The sequence below is a fragment of the Triturus cristatus genome, chromosome 6 (assembly GCF_964204655.1).
Source record: "Triturus cristatus chromosome 6, aTriCri1.1, whole genome shotgun sequence".
Classification (NCBI taxonomy): domain Eukaryota; kingdom Metazoa; phylum Chordata; class Amphibia; order Caudata; family Salamandridae; genus Triturus; species Triturus cristatus.
The window spans coordinates 285,122,253-285,145,572 of record NC_140589.1 but is presented as its reverse complement, the minus strand read 5'-3'; the positions used below and the strand labels follow the sequence as shown (position 1 = coordinate 285,145,572).

Below are 23,320 nucleotides of genomic sequence, written 5' to 3'. Positions count from 1 at the left end.
CCCTTTGATCTGGGGTGGTGCTTCCTCGACGGCCGGGCCGCCGTCTTTAGATGCAAAAAACAAGGTAGTCCCAATTGAGCAGCACTCGAAGAGACGACGGAGGTTACCAGCCTCAGTTACAGGTATGGGCAAAGTTCATGCAGCAGGTTGGTTGAAAGCAGCCTTGCGCGATGCCTGACGCGTTTCGCTGATTAGCTTTCTCAAAGGCTTTTGGCGGAAGGTAAACGTGCTGCGGTGCGCCTACTCCCTCATATGTTGACCCACAATGACACGCCCCTGGATGGGGCAGCTGCAATCAGACTGTGCTGTAGGCATTCTGGGGGATGTAGTGCGATTTATTTTCACCTTTAAAATAGAAATGCACTTAATAACTGCTCAGGATAAAGTCCTCAGTGAACCCCCGCTACAGTGACCTGTCCTTAATCCTGCGCCGCTCCTCCGTATTAAGGCCAGTGTATCCGACCTCACGGCCCCCTTTGATCTGGGGTGGTGCTTCCTCGACGGCCGGGCCGCCGTCTTTAGATGCAAAAAACAAGGTAGTCCCAATTGAGCAGCACTCGAAGAGACGACGGAGGTTACCAGCCTCAGTTACAGGTATGGGCAAAGTTCATGCAGCAGGTTGGTTGAAAGCAGCCTTGCGCGATGCCTGACGCGTTTCGCTGATTAGCTTTCTCAAAGGCTTTTGGCGGAAGGTAAACGTGCTGCGGTGCGCCTACTCCCTCATATGTTGACCCACAATGACACGCCCCTGGATGGGGCAGCTGCAATCAGACTGTGCTGTAGGCATTCTGGGGGATGTAGTGCGATTTATTTTCACCTTTAAAATAGAAATGCACTTAATAACTGCTCAGGATAAAGTCCTCAGTGAACCCCCGCTACAGTGACCTGTCCTTAATCCTGCACCGCTCCTCCGTATTAAGGCCAGTGTATCCGACCTCACGGCCCCCTTTGATCTGGGGTGGTGCTTCCTCGACGGCCGGGCCGCCGTCTTTAGATGCAAAAAACAAGGTAGTCCCAATTGAGCAGCACTCGAAGAGACGACGGAGGTTACCAGCCTCAGTTACAGGTATGGGCAAAGTTCATGCAGCAGGTTGGTTGAAAGCAGCCTTGCGCGATGCCTGACGCGTTTCGCTGATTAGCTTTCTCAAAGGCTTTTGGCGGAAGGTAAACGTGCTGCGGTGCCCCTACTCCCTCATATGTTGACCCACAATGACACGCCCCTGGATGGGGCAGCTGCAATCAGACTGTGCTGTAGGCATTCTGGGGGATGTAGTGCGATTTATTTTCACCTTTAAAATAGAAATGCACTTAATAACTGCTTCCGCCAAAAGCCTTTGAGAAAGCTAATCAGCGAAACGCGTCAGGCATCGCGCAAGGCTGCTTTCAACCAACCTGCTGCATGAACTTTGCCCATACCTGTAACTGAGGCTGGTAACCTCCGTCGTCTCTTCGAGTGCTGCTCAATTGGGACTACTTTGTTTTTTGCATCTAAAGACGGCGGCCCGGACGTCGAGGAAGCACCACCCCAGATCAAAGGGGGCCGTGAGGTCGGATACACTGGCCTTAATACGGAGGAGCGGCGCAGGATTAAGGACAGGTCACTGTAGCGGGGGTTCACTGAGGACTTTATCCTGAGCAGTTATTAAGTGCATTTCTATTTTAAAGGTGAAAATAAATCGCACTACATCCCCCAGAATGCCTACAGCACAGTCTGATTGCAGCTGCCCCATCCAGGGGCGTGTCATTGTGGGTCAACATATGAGGGAGTAGGCGCACCGCAGCACGTTTACCTTCCGCCAAAAGCCTTTGAGAAAGCTAATCAGCGAAACGCGTCAGGCATCGCGCAAGGCTGCTTTCAACCAACCTGCTGCATGAACTTTGCCCATACCTGTAACTGAGGCTGGTAACCTCCGTCGTCTCTTCGAGTGCTGCTCAATTGGGACTACCTTGTTTTTTGCATCTAAAGACGGCGGCCCGGCCGTCGAGGAAGCACCACCCCAGATCAAAGGGGGCCGTGAGGTCGGATACACTGGCCTTAATACGGAGGAGCGGCGCAGGATTAAGGACAGGTCACTGTAGCGGGGGTTCACTGAGGACTTTATCCTGAGCAGTTATTAAGTGCATTTCTATTTTAAAGGTGAAAATAAATCGCACTACATCCCCCAGAATGCCTACAGCACAGTCTGATTGCAGCTGCCCCATCCAGGGGCGTGTCATTGTGGGTCAACATATGAGGGAGTAGGCGCACCGCAGCACGTTTACCTTCCGCCAAAAGCCTTTGAGAAAGCTAATCAGCGAAACGCGTCAGGCATCGCGCAAGGCTGCTTTCAACCAACCTGCTGCATGAACTTTGCCCATACCTGTAACTGAGGCTGGTAACCTCCGTCGTCTCTTCGAGTGCTGCTCAATTGGGACTACCTTGTTTTTTGCATCTAAAGACGGCGGCCCGGCCGTCGAGGAAGCACCACCCAAGATCAAAGGGGGCCGTGAGGTCGGATACACTGGCCTTAATACGGAGGAGCGGCGCAGGATTAAGGACAGGTCACTGTAGCGGGGGTTCACTGAGGACTTTATCCTGAGCAGTTATTAAGTGCATTTCTATTTTAAAGGTGAAAATAAATCGCACTACATCCCCCAGAATGCCTACAGCACAGTCTGATTGCAGCTGCCCCATCCAGGGGCGTGTCATTGTGGGTCAACATATGAGGGAGTAGGCGCACCGCAGCACGTTTACCTTCCGCCAAAAGCCTTTGAGAAAGCTAATCAGCGAAACGCGTCAGGCATCGCGCAAGGCTGCTTTCAACCAACCTGCTGCATGAACTTTGCCCATACCTGTAACTGAGGCTGGTAACCTCCGTCGTCTCTTCGAGTGCTGCTCAATTGGGACTACCTTGTTTTTTGCATCTAAAGACGGCGGCCCGGCCGTCGAGGAAGCACCACCCCAGATCAAAGGGGGTCGTGAGGTCGGATACACTGGCCTTAATACGGAGGAGCGGCGCAGGATTAAGGACAGGTCACTGTAGCGGGGGTTCACTGAGGACTTTATCCTGAGCAGTTATTAAGTGCATTTCTATTTTAAAGGTGAAAATAAATCGCACTACATCCACCAGAATGCCTACAGCACAGTCTGATTGCAGCTGCCCCATCCAGGGGCGTGTCATTGTGGGTCAACATATGAGGGAGTAGGCGCACCGCAGCACGTTTACCTTCCGCCAAAAGCCTTTGAGAAAGCTAATCAGCGAAACGCGTCAGGCATCGCGCAAGGCTGCTTTCAACCAACCTGCTGCATGAACTTTGCCCATACCTGTAACTGAGGCTGGTAACCTCCGTCGTCTCTTCGAGTGCTGCTCAATTGGGACTACCTTGTTTTTTGCATCTAAAGACGGCGGCCCGGCCGTCGAGGAAGCACCACCCCAGATCAAAGGGGGCCGTGAGGTCGGATACACTGGCCTTAATACGGAGGAGCGGCGCAGGATTAAGGACAGGTCACTGTAGCGGGGGTTCACTGAGGACTTTATCCTGAGCAGTTATTAAGTGCATTTCTATTTTAAAGGTGAAAATAAATCGCACTACATCCCCCAGAATGCCTACAGCACAGTCTGATTGCAGCTGCCCCATCCAGGGGCGTGTCATTGTGGGTCAACATATGAGGGAGTAGGCGCACCGCAGCACGTTTACCTTCCGCCAAAAGCCTTTGAGAAAGCTAATCAGCGAAACGCGTCAGGCATCGCGCAAGGCTGCTTTCAACCAACCTGCTGCATGAACTTTGCCCATACCTGTAACTGAGGCTGGTAACCTCCGTCGTCTCTTCGAGTGCTGCTCAATTGGGACTACCTTGTTTTTTGCATATATATATATATATATATATATATATATGTATAATAGATATCATATATATATTTATTGTACAGTTAATTAAAACCTTTACAAAAACAACCATCTCTTATAAAACTGTAAAACTTCAATTTAAAAGGCTGGTAGCCACAGTTAAGAACACAGTAAAAATTGCAAAGAGATCGAGTTCCCCCAGCCTTGGTGGGCCACAGTCCGGAATCTTCATTTTTTGTAAGTGGAGATTTAGCAACAGTTTGAAAGTAAGATAACCTCCCTGGTCAGAGTATTAGCAGCAAAATGAGGGAGACGATTGAATACAGGTTAAAGTGCGTAGTGCAGCCACGACTTTTATGGCGCAGTACATAGTGGCCGAGTTTAGCCTGGTAATGTTTTTCTTCAAGGGTTGGATGTGCAAGAGTGCCTAGTACTTGGTGTAATAAAGGCGCTGTCAGAGACTTATGCACTAGACAAGAGTAATGTGTGCCTGAAAAAAAAACATAACAGAATATCTTAAAGCAAACACTCAGAGAGAATGTAAGATTAAGTAAAGCATGTGAAATATAAACAGGAACGCCATGGGTTACCTTAACGTTGTTAACACTCATTCTTCAGAAATCAATCAGTGTGTTGCCTAAAGAGTTAAAAACATCAATGCAAGGCAGGAAAGGACGGTTTCAAAGTCCATTTCTAATTACCAAAACCCATGGTGACCCCGCCCACTAAAAGCCCTGGGTTCGCGTTTTTACACACCTCAGAGCTGGAAGCAGCCAGCACAGATCTCATGTTACTTTCCATTCTGAGCTCAAAATTCAAAATAGTGCTCCAAATTCATGCCTGCTATATTCCAGAACTAGCCCAGTCCATACTACAGTGCACCCAGTGGAGAGCCCAAATTCAAAGAAGTGCTTTAGAGTTGGGGGCATATCAACAAGGGCTTTATCTCTGCTTTTTTGGTTTTAAAAGCCAAAAAAGGAGAGATAAAACTAGCGCCCTATCAACAACAGGGTGCTAACATGCAAATTTGCATGTTAGCACCCTTTTACTCTACGCTCTCCCTTGCATCTCTAATGAGATGCAAAGCGGGCGTACCAGAGTAAAATAATAGGAGAAATGTCGCTAAGCGACATTTCTCCTATTATCAAGAATGTCGCTAACCCTGTTAGAGACAAAAAAAGCAGCGCTAACCGCGGTTAACGCTGCTTTTTTACGTCTGGTATTTTTCAGACTTAGCCATGATATCCTGAGGATATCATGGCTAGATTTGCCTGTCCCTATCAACAAGGTAACGTGAGATTATCGCTGGGTTTCCAGCGATAATCTCACGTTAGCCTGTTAGCGTGAGGATTTTTATCGCTATTGAGATAAGCGTTGCTAATAGCACGCTATCTCAGCAATAAAAATTCACGCTAGCCGGCGATAATTATCCTCACGCTAAGAGCGCTTAGAGATGATTATCGCCGGTTGTTGTTGATATGCCCCTTGGTTCGTAATGAAAAATCCTGGTTCTGGAACACGTACTAACGCCACAGGCACCGCCACCGTAGGGAATGGTAGGTGGGATGAGGGAGATTTCTTTCAAAGGTGCTCTTGGTGACTTCGCCCCTTAGGTCGTTTTTGAGAGATTTAACAATTTCTCCAAGAACCGGGAGGTTTTCATTTACGACCCAGGTTGTTCCAGGCAGTGCCTGGAAATCTTGACGCCAAGGGAGCAAGCAGTACGCGCGCACGGTGCACGCCCGCAGGCCGCAGCCCTGCAGTGTGATCTGCAGCCGGTCTGCAGTGGAGCCGCACTGCTGCTTGGGAAAGAATGCGAGAGGAGGCGGCGGGGCTGCCCTCGGAGAGGGACATTGGGGAGCTGTGCCCCTCGGAGATGGACATTGGGGAGCTGTGCCCACCGCGGAAGAAAGTTAACGTCGGACCCATTCCTGACAGCCAGACAGTGGCAAATCGTCAAATGGTGGAGCCCACTGCATAACTGGAAGAAGGCCCCTGAATATCACATATTTCACAAATATTCATTGACCTTGGTCGGAATGGGGCCCCTCTCTGAATGGTTTGGGAGCCCGTGAACGTTTGGGGGGGCCTACAAGCAGGGGTGGCCGTGGACTGCGTTGCGCCCCTGCAGACAACACGAAGCACATCCACTGTGTCTGTCTTTCCACCATGGGCTCTCCTGTGGCGTTTCAAATCAGCATTTTAATTCCACCCAGGGACCATCAGACACAGAAATGCCTTGTCTCGCTTGGGACTATACCGACCTTGAGTGCCTCGGTCCGTCCGCAATGCCTCCCTTTCAGGCCAGAGCCATGGTGCCGAGAGCTCGGAACTTGAGCACCATCTACTACTGGAACCAGGACCGCGCGGCCCCGGACACCTCACAGCTGTACCTCTAGCACTCACGTGCTTCGAGGCGCAGCCTGTGTCCTACATGTGAGGTGCTAGCTTTGCGGCAGCGCATCACTCTCGCTCCTGGAATGTGCAGCTAGTCAGAGCCTCGAGGCATCCCGACGATGCACAGTCACCAGGGAGGGTTTCCATGGCGAGGGTAGTGTGTACTGTCTCAGTGGTGCAAGGGAAGACGCACGGTCGTGAAATCGCCAACTGAGAAGGCCTCATGGGTTACTGCTTACTACACGGCCCCGATTACACGAAAGAGGTGCATCGTGGTTGTCCGTGCTGCATACCAGCGCATATAGCTGTTATTTATTACTACTATTAGATGGATACTGCCTAGTCTCAGCTCCACGGATAGTGCACGGTCCATATTAAATGCAAATTACGCTGTCGCGAGTTGACTGCGGCGCGTGGCTCCTACTAAATTAATTATATTCAGCCATGTTATTTATTAGTCAACTGTACCGAGTTGACGACGATGCACAGTCTATAAGCGGGAGCAATCCTTTCGTACACATAGTGAATGGCCAATACTGCATGAACCCTGCACAGTCCCTTTCATATTACCAGTACCAGGATAGAGCACGATCCATGTAAACAAATGCTTACAGACCCTTTTCAACGCATACCTCATGGCCTCATCTCCTTAAGAAGCGCCAGGTACATTTCACATTGAGTGGTCTGTTTAAGCACACATTGCACAACCCTGGTTGCGCAGTTAGGGTGTGGCTCTTACTTGACAGAAATGTATCCATTAAGGGCCACGTGCAAGGCCCCCTGTCACTCCATGATGCTTGCATGCTCCTCTCCGGATATAAAGCCATAGGTTAGCGCAGCTTCTGTGTTTCTCATAAAGTGCACGCTGTTTCTACTGAGGGACTAGTGCACGGTGGGTGAAACTGTGTAACACGCGTGAACCGTGCCTGAGTCTCTGGCCCAGGCTCGAGTGCACGCCCTGGCTGAAGCTCTAGTGTCTCCGCCGGGCTCTGGTGATAGTCCAGATGTTGCAGCACTAGCAGCTGCGGCGCGTGCACCCTGAGCGCGAGAGCCTGACAGCGGCAGCAGCGGGCAGGCCAGCGCATGCGCTGGGGCTCCCGGGGACCGTGCAGCTCTCTCCGGGAGATTCCTGCTCATTGTTGCCTAAACAGACGGACGGAGCGCAGCTCGTGCAGCCGGGGCTCGAGGAGGAGGCGGCGCGTGACACCCACAGGGGACCGGGCTCCAGTCACCGCGCGCGCCCCCGCCATCCTCCATCACTGCCAGCCTCCATCCGTGCAGCTTCCAGTGAGGGACCGCGCTCAGACACCCTAAGTAAGTGTTTCCGAACTGGAGATCCATACAGGAGGCTCTCCGCAGGGGCGGTGGGCTGTGATACCTTTCAGGGTGCAGTGTGCGAAGTGTGAGAGCACTTTGTGGAAGGGCGTGTTGCACTGGCTCCGCACAAGGGGCATGTTGCCGAGACATAGAACTGGGGTTTTTTGTTCATGCCGAGCTGTATAACACAATTGTGCTATGTACAGGACATCGTACAGAGCTGTGTTATGTAGAGTGGCACTGTACGGGTACGGGTTCGACGTTCAAGGGTAATTTACAGACTTGTTGTGCACAGGGCTATCATGCATGGATATGGTATAACACAGTAGTAATAATGTACATAGGACTTTTTGTATGGGCAATGGGCAGCAGCAACGTGCAGGAGTTTTGTGCATTGGTCATAGTGAAGGGGCGCCGAGTTGTGAATATAGTGCAGCATCAATGCGCGGGATTCTTGCAATAAAGCATAATTGGAGCATGGTACCTGGAGCATTATGCAGGGGGTACTTTCATGGGCATTCGATGTGTGACACGGTGGAGAGACAATGTGTCCGTACCTTACGACGGGGCACTGAACATGCGTAATCAATTGATATAATTGTACCGGAGCACTGCACAGGTGGGTTGATAAGGGCTATTATGCATTAAACGTAGTACGGGTATATTGTTCTATGTGCATAGCAAATGAGGTGCAGTACACATGTTTGCGATGGGCATTGCGCAGAGATATCTTTCTAGTGCCTTGAACGGGGCAAATGTGCAGAGGAATTATGCAAGGACATTGGTGAGGTGGCATCGTGCAGGTGGATAAAAACGTGACAGGCTCTCAAACCCCTGCCCTCTCTATACCCCTCCTTGCTATTTCTCTCCCCTCGTGCTCAACCACGGACTTGATTGGACTCGAATCAGCTGTCCTGATTTTAGATTTATTTATTTGTATTTTATGTTTTTTGATGGGAACGTGTACCATTGTAAAGCGCTCTGACACCCTCCGGTCTTGCCAGCACTATATAACAACTCAGATAAATAAACACACGCGGCGTGTGCTCAAAGAGCAATGAACTGGTGGTGGCGCGGTGGGAAAGTGGGAAACTTCTCGAAATTGGCATTGACATGCTTGACACTGAGTGATACAGAAAACATACACATTTCCTGCAAGGCCTGTGAGGGTGAGAAGCGGCAGTCGAGGACAAGGGAGGAAGCTGCTATTAGAGTGCCCGTGGGATGGCAGCTCGCGCCGCCTCAGAGCACCCCTGGGCCGTGATGGCTGGGTTCTACTTCGTGGTTAGAAATCCCAATTCCCTCCGCACTGGGTGGGGTGGGAGGGGGGATCAGGAGGGGTGTGGCAGAGAGGCTGGGTGACACGACGGGGAAGCTCCGATAGGGATTCTGTTGTGTATGCCCAGACCACGTGAGAGCTGCGGAGCTTGTACAACCCTTCAGAGTGCGTGCACTTGACGTGCACTTCATTCAATGTGTGTTTCCCGGCAGCGCTGCAATGAGTGTCAGGGACGTGCGATGCGGGCAGGTCCCGGAGGTGTGACTGCACCATAGCCCATCATTCAAGTGTCAGGACAGCGAGGGGCGCTCGTTGCGTGCGCACGGGCGGGGGATTGAAAAATTAGCAGTTCAGAAGTGGTACCAGGACACCGCTGTGGCAACCTTCGGATTCTGACATACACGTTAAAAATACAGAGGGGACATTGAGGGATACTGGTAAAAAAAAAGTGTTGCGCCCGCGATAACGGGCACGCGGTGGACATTGAGGGGCACTGGGTGCCACCTGTCCGGTAGACATTTACAGGCAAGTGGCGAGATGCTGTTGGGACATGGAGTGGCCCTGACAGATGCCAAATTGCCGAGGATGGGCATTGAATGGGCATCGACAGACACGCTTGTGGTGGGCACCGGCTGACAAGGAGCAGAATGCGGATGGGGAATGGAGTGGTACCCTCACAGGTGTCAGATTATGGGAATTGAATGACCATTGTCAGGGTGGGCACTGGCGAGGGTGGGGGGCCTCAGACTGGCGTTGACATGTAAGTGGACGGCCAGTGTTCCGCTATTTCATGGGGGCCGGTACAAGTGCTGCAGAGGAGAGGGGGCTGGGCCAGGCAAAAGGGTCTGAGACGCAGTGAAACATCTCCCTGCACACCAAGGTCAGAAGCAGCGTTCACCCTACAAACCCTACACAGGCTGCTCTGCGCCTCTTGACCCCCTGACCCCCGTGCGAGCTAGTTCCGGGGCTATAGGTGTTATTCCTGAGGGGGGGGGGAGGCGGGGGGGGGGCAGGTTGTCTTTCTGCTTCAGCCACTGGAGTGGGAGGGAGGAGGTGTGGTGGGCTTCGATGCGGGTCACCAGCCTCTTATTACATCTGTAATGCGCTGTAGCTCACAATTTTCGTTTTCGAGGCCAGTTGTCCATTTCTGAAGAGATGTGACCATTTTGCGCTATTGTAGAAAAAGCTGACACTGTTTCCCGTAAAATAAAAATACAGTTTGGACGGTCGCTGAAATAAGCAGCGTTGCACAACACCACATTCAAATTTCGATAGGCAGAGCTGCGCGCTCTTAAAACAACAGACCGACTTAAAAGCGACAACTTTGCCGATGAACTGTTTTTTTATGCTTGCCTATTGACAAATACACCGTGCTGACGATTGATGAATATATTTCACCCTTTTCAGAAAATGTGACAGCCTTTAAATATAACACTAAGAATTGAAAACATTTGTTGTCGAGCTGTTTTGAAATGTGTTTTAGTTGCCCTGGGGCAGATTTGAAGAAGCTGCCACTGCTCGATAGCCTGGTCTTGTACATCTCACGCCCCTCCCCACCCCCCAGTCGTCTGTCATCCCTGCAGCAGACACTCGCGCGGATGCAGCGCGCCTGACACAGAGCTGGCCTTCGCCAATGTACGCGACTTCCTTAAGTACAGTGCGTGCGCCTTAAAGTGGCGCTCTAGGCATTAGAGCTGTTTTCACCCCCAACGGCGCCTCTTCATTCGCAGCTAACTTTAGGCAGACCCATTGATCAAACATTGATTGAACACTTTACCAAATAGCATTGTATTGATCCCTAGGCAAGGGATCATCTGCGAGGGGATTCATAAAAAATGGACAGATACGCAATATTTCTTAAACAATTTTACTGATATATATCGTTTTACTGGGGAAACATCTTTGAAAGATTCTGAATACTGCTTTCTTGCAATTTTCGGAATGACCTGTATGAAGTATGTACCAGTGAGCAATGCACTATTGCTTTCTACATCAATCAATCAAGTGACTTGTAAAGCGTGACTACTCACCCGTAAGGGTCTCAAGGGGCTGGGGGGGGGGGGGGGGAGGGGGAAGGGGGGCATGAGCTGTGGCCTTCTTCCCACACAACAGTTAAATAAACATGTTATAGTTCCTCACCTGCAGTGGCGGCCGGCATCTACCGCAGGTTGCGAGGGCAGCGCCTATGGGGGTTCCGCGGGTCGCAAGGTAAAAAAATAAAAAGTAAAAATATACACTTACCTTGCCGCCGGGTCTCTGCTCATGCTATCCTGCATCCGACTCCAGGAACAGGAAGCACACGCTGAAGGCAACGTTGTGATTGATCTGAGCGCCGTGACATGGGGCTGGAGGGGTGGGCACGTTCTACATGCTGGCTGTAACACAGCCTGCATGGAGAACAGGGAAAGTGCGCATGACTGTTTTGGGCGGCCCGAGAGGGCTGACCAAACAGTCACTGCGCACTTAGGAGTGGGCAAACCACTTCTCCCCTGCTCTGCAGCCCCGCTCCGCTCCTCACGCAGGCTGCTGTAGCAGGAGGGCAAAATAAAATGATAATAACATTATGTTATTATCATTTTATTTTTTCCTTTCTTTTATTGCTGCAAAGCAGTGGGGCGAGGGTCCTCCGCCTTAGCTCACCTGCCCAGGACGTCTCCAATGATCAGCCTGCTCCGACCCTGACCCACAGAAGCCATACCTGCTGCAGAGCTTATGATTGGAGGATATTAGGAGCAACGTGAAAAGTTGGGTTTAACATCTGACTGGTTTGATGCATTATGGGGTTTGGATTCATAACCACTAGGTGGACACGGACAGTTTGGCAACAAGAGTCTGAAGATATGTTACTTGTCATACAAGCCACGAATGTAATGTGACTATGATGTATCTTGCATAATGTATTGAATATGTGTCATTGACCTATGTAGAAATTAACAAAGATATATAAAAAAGACACATATTATAGCACCCGTTAACATTTGTTTGTGTGTGTTTATTCATATGTATTGTATGCAGTCAGATGAATCAGTATAATATACTGACAATCAATCAATCGATCGATCGCTCGATCAATCAATCAATCAGGATTTATAAAGCGTGGCTAATCACTTAATAGGGTATCCAGGCGTTTGTAGGTACCAGAGGCTTGTTCGAACAGCCAGGTCTTGAGGGCCATTCTGAATTCCGGAAGTGAGGTTATGGTCCGCAGGTGCGTCGGGAGGCTTTTCCAGGACTTTGCTGCTATATGGGAGAAGGAGCGTCCTCCACTTCTGCTTCAGTAGATGCGGGGAGTATGGGCAAGTGAAATGGAGGTGGAGTGTAGTGTTCTCAACAGTTGGTGGAAGTTCAGGCGTGTGTGATGTAGGCAGGTCCCTGGTTGTGTAGAGCCTTGTGTGTGTGGGTCAGAAACTTGAATTGGCATCTGTTCTGTACGGAGAACTAGTGGAGTTGCCTGAGGTGGGGTGTGAAATGAGTGCATCGGGAAGGCCAAGGATAAGTTTGGCTGCGGCATTCTGTATGGGCTGAAGTCTCTGTAGGAGGTGTGCAGTGATTCCTGCATAAAGAACGTTGCCGTAGTCCAGTCGGCTGGTGATGAGGGCTTATGTCACGGTACATCTCGTATGTAGTGGTAGTCACTCGAAGATCTTATGTAGCATTCATAGAGTGAGAAAGCAGGTTGAGGAGACGGCGTTGATCTGTGATTTCATGATGAGCTTGTTGTCAATGATGACACTAAGGTTTCTGGCGTGGTTGGAGGGAGTGGGAGTGGGCCCTAGGTCTGCGGCCAACAGGAGTCATTCAATGTGTTGCTGCTGTTGCTAAAGATCAGTACTTTTGTCTTGTCAGTGTTCAGCTGCAGGCAGTTGTTCTTCATCCAGTCGGCGACGTTTGTCATGCATGTTTGCCATGTCATTCCCATGTGCTGAGTCTATGACTCATGAAATGCAGAGTCTCAAGTGTGTCATGGTGTCCATCACATTTATAATGATAATTAACGAATGTGAGAATGAGAGAATGCATATATATATATATATATATATATATATATATATATATATATATATATATATATATATATATATATATATATATATATATCATACATTCATATATATATATATATATATTCACTTAAAAAACCATAGGTTTCACACATGTTATAGTTAGGTGGACATTTCACTCGTAAAAAACCAATGAAATTCCCCCGTTATAGTTAGTTCAGATAGCTATAACTCGCGCGCCCGCAATCCACTGCTCATGACGTCACATATTACATCACTCATGACATGGTCATTGGCATCACTCATGACATCACTGATGACATCATCCTTGTGATAGAGTGGCGGTCGCGCGAGTTATAGTTATCTGAACTAACTATAACGGGGGAATTTCATTGGTTTTTTACGAGTGAAATGTCCACCTAACTATAACATGTGTGAAACCTATGGTTTTTTAAGTGAATTTGCAAGGTTTTTTAAATGCTAATTCCTAACTATAATGTGTGTGAAACCTATGGTTTTTTAAGTGAATTTGTACGTTTTTTTAAATGCTAAGTTATGTATGTATTATTATATATATTTTTAAGGTTTTTCACCGTGCGCGCACCCCGCCATTTTTTTAAAATAAAATGTTTTTTTCACCCTTTGGGGTCCTTCAAGGACCCCCTGACAAAGGCTAGGGGGTCAGGAACTCTCTACCCTGCCCCGTTTTCACATTCGCCACCTCTCTTTTTCACTGTCGCACCCAAAACAAACAAAATGGCGGCTGACACTTCCTGATTTAGACCGATTCGAACGTTGACTGACATGTAACCACCAATCAGAATTACGCTCGCGCACGTTAGGGTGCGCGCACGGTGCGCGCACGGTGTGCGCACGGTGCGTGCACGGTGCGTGCCTATAGATATTTATGTACTTTTAACTGCAATTTTCTCAGGAAATACTGAACAGATTGACTCCATATATGCAAAAGGCACATGCCTGACCTGAGGACTACCTCTTTGCCAAATTTCAAGTAATTCTGTTCAGCTGTTCGGGCTGTACCTTCGACTAAAGGTCCTAAGGGAAAATGCATGGGGAAAACGCGTTTTGGGACCCCCCTTTTTTCTCAGCCCCCGCTTGACGAATCACCCCGAGACTTTCAGGGTAGGAGCTGAGCGGAGCGCCCCATTAGTTTTGAAAATTTCGCGAGGATTCGTCAACCGGCACTAAAGTTATTCAAAATAGAACTTAGATAGTTCAGTAGATAGTTATAGTTAGGACCGAGTTTCCATAGGAAATCTCAAAATTCTATTTTGAATAACTTTGGCGCCGATTGACGAATCCTCGCGAAATTTTCAAAACTAATGGGGCGCTCCGCTCCGCTCCTACCCTGAAAGTCTCGGGGTGATTCATCAAGCGGGGGCCGAGAAAAAGGGGGGGTCCCAAAACGCGTTTTCCCCATGGATTTTTCCATAGGGACTTTAGTCGCAGCTACAGCCTGAACGGCTGAACAGAATTACGTGAAATTTGGCAGAGAGGTAGCCATAAGGTCCATGAAGTGCCTTTTGCAGGTTTGGTGTAAATCTGTTCAGTATTTCCAGAGAAAATAGCATTTAAATCAATATATATATCTGAATGCGCGCAGCGTGCGCGCTGGGTGCGCGCACCTTGCCGTGCGCGAGCGCATTTCTGATTGGTTGTTAGATCTTAGTAAACATTCGAATCGGTCGAAACCAGGAAGTGTCGGCCGCCATTTTGTCTCTCGCACTCTGAGGGGGTGAAAAACAAATGTGGAGAACGTGAAAAGGGGGCAGGGTGGACAGTTCCTGACCCCCTAGCCGTGGTCAGGGGGTCCCAGAAGGACCCCCAAGGGCCAAAAAACAATTATTATTTTTTTCGGAAAATCGCCGAGTGCGCGCACCCTGCGCGTACCACCCAAACGGAAAAAATGCTGCGAAGTTCGCGCAGCGTGCGCGCACTCCGCGATTTATCGAAAAAAAATGTATTTGGCCCTTGGGGGCGAAGCGTTCCGTGCGCGCACGGCATGAACTTTGTAAAGTGGCTTTGCGGCGAGCGGAGCGCTCCGTGCGTGCATGGCAAGAACTGCGTAAAGGGGGCGCGCGGTGCCCACAGCGCGCGCACGGTGCGCGAAGCGCAGCGTGCGTGCGCCGTGAAAAAGTTTTGTTCAAAAAAATATATTAATAAATACATAACTTAGCATTTAAAAAACCGTACAAATTCACTGAAAAAACCATAGGTTTCACACACGTTATAGTTAGGAATTAGCATTTAAAAAACCTTGCAAATTCACTTAAAAAACCATAGGTTTCACACATGTTATAGTTAGCTGGGCATTTCCCTCGTAAAAAACCAATGAAATTCCCCCGTTATAGTTAGTGCAGGCAACTATAACTCACGCGACCGCAATCCTCTGCTGATGACGTCAGATATTACATCACTGATGACATATGTGTCATTCTGAAAAAAAAAAATGTAATATATGTATAGCTAAAGATGAATGGAAGAAGACATGGGTAAATAAGTGTCTAAATACAGTGATGTAATATCTGACGTCATCAGCAGAGGATTGCGGTCGCGTGAGTTATAGCTGCCTGCACTAACTATAACGGGGGAATTTCATTGGTTTTTTACGAGGGAAATGCCCAGCTAACTATAACATGTGTGAAACCTATGGTTTTTTAAGTGAATATATATATATATATATATATATATATATATATATATATATATATATATATATATATATCAGACGAATGCGGACCCAATATCTGGTGCATTGAATTTTATTGAATGCCCTGCACCACCGCCATAACACGTTTCGACCTTCAGGAGGCCTTGATCACATGACGCGCATGTGGAGTGACTTTACAAATTGTAAAGTGCAAGTGCTGAGAACTCGTGACTTGAAAATGAGGTAATCATAGACATAGAGGAGTGATCCTAGTCACTTCAAAACTGTTATATGTCGACAATTGCATACATGCCAATCATAGTGATTGCATCGCATACCAAGCATCAATTAAATACATAATTATAAATTCATAAATATTTAAAAAGGCAGTGCATAATTATAATTCAAAATGCATAAATAGAGCTAAAATTATCACTGATAAACGACATGTTAAAAACTAGCATAATGCACATTTTTATGTAAAACCATGTCTTAAATCAGTTGATTAGGCTGTAGTGCCGATATCAACCCGCACAATTTATATTGCTAAGAGGTAATTGCTGTTGAAATCATATGCAATTGTTAAAACAATTCTGCCCAAGTGGGCCTTGACTTCCCCCTATGGCTAACAGATAAAATGCTAGTGCTAAGAAAGTGCCACCATATTAAACCAGAATTGGTTTATAAAGTGCAAAAGTTAAAATACTGAATACATGAAGACTAAAAACATTGCAGAGGCAGTGCTAAAAGCATATTCATGAATGTGACTATCAGAGCTTTCAAAGGCAGGTAAAGAAATCTTCACTGGAGTTGAGACCTTGTGGCGTTTTGCAATCCAACTCCAGTATATACTTTGTTTCACGTTTCCTTAATAGGGCTTCCCGGTTGCCTCCCTGTCTAAGTGGGGGGACTGCATTCACAACAAAATATTTGAGGTTATCCAAGTTGTTGCTGTGGGAGTCCTTAAAATGTCTTGCAACTGGGTAGGTCACGTCATAGTTAGTGATGGCCCTCATGTACTGGAGTCTTCTCTTATGTACCTGCAGCTTAGTTCTTCCTACATACTGCAGGCCACAGGAACACTCCAGCACATACACTGCAAATTCAGTTTTGCAGGTAAGCATTTTGTTGATAGGCACTGGCTCCAACCTAAAGGGGGTTACGTATGCAGATTTACTGACCCAGATTTACAAGCTCTCTATGATGTGCATCTAATGAACCCTTTTCTAGAGCTTAACCAGGTTTTATTGGCTCTGGTTTCGGGACTGCTGCTCACCAAAGAATTGCTAATTGAGCGAGCTTTTCTGAACGTGATACTCAGGGTTTTAGTCATTTGGTCCCCTATTACTGGATCATACCTTACCAGGACCCAGTTCTTATTGACTATTTTGCGCAAGGTTTTATGTTGTTTGTTGTACGTCAAAATCAATATGGTTGGTTGTTCTGCCTGTTCCTGGCATACAGCTTTGTAACTGGATCTGCTGACCAATGCCTCAGATCTGCCCATCCTGTTTGTTTTGTCAATAGCTTTATCAATCTCAGCTTGGGAATATATATTAACCCTGGGCGGAGTTCGCGGAGTTGCCGGAAGCTTGCCTGCACTTTGCAATCATCGCAAACAGCACCATGCACAGCGCAATCGGCCCTGCTTTCCTTTCTGCCGCTCTAGTAGATTTTTACTCAAGAGGCAGTTTTCTCAACGCGAATGGGCAGGATCTCAACGCAAGCGGTCGCGAGCATATGCGACCACTCGCAATGAGAAACCTGACCCCCTCGTGTTGAGAAATCTCGGTGGGAGGTTTATTTTCCACGCTCGCGCTCGCCAACCTGATGTTGACGATCGCAAACGAGGAAAGACCTCGCCGGGAGGTGGATTTTCCTCGCCCATGCTCGCCAACTTGATGTTGCTGACCGCAAGCGAGTTTGTCAGAACTCCGCATAACGCGGAGTGCGGAATACTCCGCAAACTCCGCGAGCGGAACGGAGTTCACCGCCCAAGCTTAATATATATATATAATTAGACACACACACAGACATATACATACATATATATATATATATATATATATATATATATATATACACACACACACACACACACACACACACAATAAATTAAGAAATTGGGTTGTTGGTTGATTGGGTTGAAAACGCTTCTCAAGTAATAACCACAATACTTGGCAGGGTGAACCTCACAAGTCATTATGTTTCCTTGGGTTTGAAATCTTTAGAAAAAACAGAAGACAAGATATGTTTGGCAAAAAAGAAACAGTTTGTTCAATTAAACAGTTCGGCCCGGAGAACAGTTACAGGCACTAGGTCTGAGGACTGTCTCAGTTTACATTTGTTGTTTCTCCTTCTTATATAGAAAATACAATAAGTCATAAAAGTTTCAGGCCCACCATATATGGTGAGGAATGTTGGTTGGTGCCATTGGAGTAATAAATTAATGGTCAAATGGTTGACACAAGCGGAGCTCGACCTCCGTGGACACAGTGAGGTCAGTGGTGAAAATGTCCAGATGTCCAGCATGGGGAGCCCATGATCACTACGAGTGCTCTTCTCCTGACCGGCTTTGTGTTCCTAACTCATGTGGCATCTGACTTTATGAGTGTTTTTAGGAGCGTGCATATTCCCTCTGGCCATGAGTGCTTTATTGGGGCACTCTACCCTGACCATTGTAATGTTGCTGCGCCTATCTGTGGGATTGATTAAGGGTTTCCTGCTTGAGTGTTTGCCGACCAGCAATGCACCCTCCCCCTATGACCCATCAATCAGCAATTCACAGGCCTAGGTCTCAGAGCCTCCCTTACTACATATTTGCGAGTCGTGGTTGATGTAGAGTTCACAATGGGCAATTCTGTTAAGAAAGACGATATTTACAAAAAGCACGCTGGTGCGACCGCGCAGCGTGGGATACGAGGTGTTTAGCCTCCAAATGCTTAGGCATTAGAGGGCGGAACAGCATATTGCACTTTGCTATCGCTTTTAAATTGTTCTGGTTACATTTTAAATAACTTTGCTGTTTTACTGAAAAAAAACCTCTTTATAACTGCACCGTTTTTATTGACCCACTGTCCCCCTCTGTAAGAGCGGGACCGCCATGGTTTCAGGGTCAGCGGTCTAGTTTCATTCCCCAGGGATACAAAAATCACGCGGGCCAGACTGTGCAGCGGGGTATACGAGGTGTTTAGCCTCCAAATGTTTAGGCATTAGAGGGCGGCACAGTACATTGCACATTACTATTGCTGTTAAATTGTTCTGGTTACATTTTAAATAACTTTTCTGTTTTACAGAAAAACCCCTCTTTTTAACTGCACTGTTTTTATTGACCCGCGGTCCCCGTCTGTAAGAGCGGGGCCGCTGTGGTTTCAGGGTCAGCGGTCTAGTTTCATTCCCCAAAGCTACAAAAAGCGCGCTGGCGCGACTGCTCAGTGTGGGAAACGATGTGTTTAGCCTCCAAATGTTTAGGCATTAGAGGGCAGCACGGTATATTGCACTTTACTATTGCTTTTAAATTGTTCTGGTTACATTTTAAATAACTTTGCTGTTTTACTGAAAAAACGCTCTTTTTAACTGCACCGTTTTTATAGACCCACGGTCCCCGTCTGTAAGAGCGGGACCGCCGTGGTTTCAGTGTCAGCGGTCTAGTTTCATTCCCCAGAGCTGCAAAAAGCACGCTGGTGTTACCACGCAGCGTGGGATACGAGTTGTTTAGCCTCCAAATGTTTAGGCATTGGAGGGCGGCACGGCATATTGCACTTTACTATTGCTTTTAAATTGTTCTGGTTACATTTTAAATAACTTTGCTGTTTTGCTGAAAAGCCCCTCTTTTTAATTGCACCATTTTTTATTGACCCATGGTCCCCGTCTGTAAGAGCAGGGCCGCCGTAGTTTCAGGGTCAGTGGTCTAGTTTCATTCCCCAGGGCTACAAAAAGCACGCTGGCGCGATCGCACCGCCGGCACGCCGAAGGCAGGCCCGTCTGTGCCTGTCAGTGCCCGGAGCGTGTCCAGAGCCAGAGACCCTGGCCGTTGTTTGTCCCAGGTGTACACCAACAAACAGCTATTGGTGCTTAGGAGAGGTGAGTGTTGTTCACCGAAGGTCTACAACATGAGGGGGAGGATGAGGAGTTTAAGTGCTCTTGTTGTGGAGGGTGAGACTGTAGTCTTGGCGGGTCCTACTAGTAGTATGGATAGCCGAACTGGTAATCTCAACCACTTAAGCTGTGAGGTGGGGGCGACGTATGATCAGCCACTTCAATGCATACTGCTCAATACGCGATCACTGGTTAAACACAAATACCAGATAGAATGCTTACTGCAGGTTTCCACTCCCGATTTACTATTTCTAACTGAGACGTGGACGAACCAATCATCGGACCCTGATTGGAATATTGCTCTCCCGGCAGGTTACTCGGTGGCCAGTCAGGATAGGGTAGGGAATATTGGAGGGGGAATAGCGATAATATATCGCGACCAGTTAAAAGTGCATGTAGAGGCTATTTCACAGCTACCTGTGGAGGCGTTGCGTTTCGTGTTAAAAGTTAACAATAACTTTACTCTTCATGGCATACTCTTGCCCTTCAGACTTTACTGGAATCTTGTTTAGATTCTAAATCACTCATTATTCTGGGTGATTTTAACTATCAGCTGGAACTCAATAACAACTCCGACACTAATAGGCTACTGGATAACTTAGCAGGCTATGGCTTGTCTCAATTAGTGGCCGGACCTACTCATTCTGCCGGTCACACTTGACGGTATATTTTTGAATAACACTGATGTCACGTTGGTTAAAACTTCCCCTCTTCCCTGGACCGACCATAGGGCGATATCTTTTAACATTAAGCTCACCCAACCAAACATTCCCCTTGCAAATAAAGCTGCTAGCTTAAAAATTAGATCATGGAACAAAGTTCAAGGGACGGAACTTGAGCAGGACCTAAACATTTGTCCTCCCCCGTGGGTCACGCATAACAATGATGCCGCTATCCAGTTTGACAAATGGATTGCTACTGCAGCTAACCAGGTGGTGCCAGAAAAAATTATCAAAGTAAGAAGAGCCCAGGCGACATCGCCATGGTATGGACCCGAGCGTAAAAGCCACTTGTAGGAGAGTTGAGCGCATTTGGAGATCGAATTATAGTAGGGAGCATAAGTCTGCATACAATTTAGCACTCCAACTTTATAAAGAGGATATAAAAAAATCAAAAATCACCTACTACACTGCAAAAATTGAGGCGGCTAAAAACTCCTCTAAGGAGCTTTTTAAAAATGTCCAAGCGTTATCCAAACCACAACAGGTCATTTTATTTAATAAAATGGCGAATTACTATCAGACCAAGGTGCAACTAATGACGACCTCCCCAATAACTTGAAGTCTGCGGAAAATGGCTCAGACCTAGTACTGGAGGAAAGGATACTTCAGTGCCAATTAACTAGCTTTAGTTCTCTCACTCCAAAAGAGGTGAATAAAATCTTACTGTCAACTAAATCTAGATCCCCGAAGGACCCATGTCCACCACTGGTCATGGACCTGGCTTCTGGGATGATTAGTTCATATCTAACCCCCCTCTTAAATCAAGTACTTGAGTCGGAGACTTATCCGTTGGTCTGGAAAACAGCCTGCATAAGACCAATTTTGAAAAAACCGGCCTTAGATCCCATGGAGGTTAGGAATTATTGACCTATTTCGTGCCTGCCAATTACAGCTAAAATCTGCTGCCAAAATGTCTGATGTAAACTGGGTGATCTATATCAAACAATTCTCGATTATTTGTTTACAAGAAACCTGGGAATTGGGATGTGAACTCTTTTTGGAAGGGTATAGGGCCTTCTTTGTGCCAGCCTTGCCATCTGTGCGGGGTAGGCCCAAGGGGGGACTTGTAATTTTTGTATCTATATTAATTCCCTGTGAAGTACAAAGAATTGTTGCACAGCATACAGGTGTAATGGGTGTAACCTTAAGTGGAGGTAATGTCAGTGTCGGGCTGGTGAACTTTTACAATGCTGTTCATGATAGTGGTGGCAGGAATCATATTTATTTTTTAAATTCCTTTGTTTCAAATTTTATGGAAAATGTGGGCCATAACCTCCTGATTATGGGGGATTTTAATTTGCATCCTTGTATAGACCCATTGCATAAATGTTTACCAGAAATGGTGTGTGATCGGGCAGACTGTCTCCACATGGAGCACACAAAGGAGGGTGAACTGTGTAATGACTTTTTGAATGACCATGACCTCTCTTTGGCCATGTCTTTAAAAGACCCGCTATTTCGCTTTGATACCCCTACCTTTAAAGGGCATGGAAGGGGTACCTTTATAGACCATATATTGGTCTCGCAGACGATGCAAACTTTTGTGGATTCTTTTACCATCGATTTTAGTGAATTCAGTGACCACAATCCTCTTATAATCGGTCTAAACTGCCCATGGTTCAAAAAAGGTATTACGAGTATCAGGCAAGGTAGTTTGGTTACAACTGATGGTAAGAGGCGCTTAAAATGGTCCATGGTCTCTGAGGATGTCCTCTATAAGAATATCACTGCAGGTTGTGCCGACGACATCAAAGTTTGTATGAATGGGCGAGGTGAACCCAAGCTGGTTCTAGAAGCGTACCAAAACATTACGGAAAGGGTATCAGCATTTCTATCGGTCCCATATAAACCCCGACTTAACTTAGGCCCGAGATGGTTCAGTCATGACTGTACTCTAGCTGCTCGTAATTTGAGGGTAGCCTTGGCAGCAACCCCGAGGAACAGGGAGGCCGTAAAACTCTGTAGAAAGGAATATAAGGCTACTATTGCTGCCCGTAAAGAGTTTTTGAGGAAAGAGGCCTGGGAGGAATTGCTTGATCCCGCTACTTTGAATAACAGCACTAAATTTTGGGGTCTGGTAAAGAAACCATTTTTGACTGGGGACTCGGGAGATGGACTGGTTTGCTGTATAACAAAGGAGGAATGGGAGAGTCATTTTAAAAGTTTATATTATTCAGAGGCAGATGCAACTATGGTTGCTGTCCCCTCTGATAGGGAAAGTACTGCCATCATTTTTGACATAAATGAGGTTCTGGTTGCTATAAAGGGTCTTACTGCTAACAAAGCCCCTGGCCCTGATGGAATACCACCTGATCTTTATAAATCTGATCCGGACTTTTGGGCTCCCATTCTGACTGCTGTTTTTAATGCAGCAGCCACATTGGGTTGCCCGGAGACATGGGGTCTCTCTACAATAGTTCCGGTCTTTAAGAAGGGAGACAGGGGTAGTGCTTTGTGTTATCGCCCAATCTCGTTAATTGATTCAATGGTGAAGATAATGGGGAGAGTTATACTCCAACGCCTAACAAGCTGGACGAACGAAAACAATATTTTGTCGACCTCTCAATATGGTTTTTGTGAAGGGCGTTCAACTATAACTCAATGTCTTAATTTGTTTCTTATATTGAATAAATATACTGTTGTGTATAAAGGAACAATTCACCTTGCCTTCATGGATCTGTCCTCTGCCTTCGACTGTGTCAACAGGGGGAGGCTGTGGCAGACCATGAAGGATAAGGGTATTGATAAGGGGATTGTGGAGTTCCTTGCGGACCTGCACAACGACACAAGAGCTAACGTGAGGTTTTCATCGACCGGGGAAACTACAGGAAGTTTTAGTATTAATAAAGGAGTACGTCAGGGGTGTATTTTGGCCCCTTTTCTTTTTAACTTTTATATAAATGACCTTGAGGCTGTCTTACAAGAGGTAAAATCAGACTGCCCTAGAGTTGGTCTGAGGGGTATCCCTCTACTTTTATATGCTGACGATGCGGTCTTAATTTCCAGA

At 47.2% G+C, this 23,320-nt stretch overlaps 1 protein-coding gene across 1 annotated transcript in view; it reads left to right on the top strand.

The window, feature by feature from the left end:
* The first annotated feature begins 7,360 nt into the window (after nt 1-7,360).
* VSNL1 (visinin like 1) overlaps nt 7,361-23,320 on the top strand; it is a 400,886-nt gene continuing 384,926 nt past the window's right edge. The window contains exon 1 of the mRNA XM_085610647.1: nt 7,361-7,539. The gene's annotated coding sequence lies outside the window, so the exon portion shown is untranslated. The remainder of the gene's footprint in view (nt 7,540-23,320) is intronic.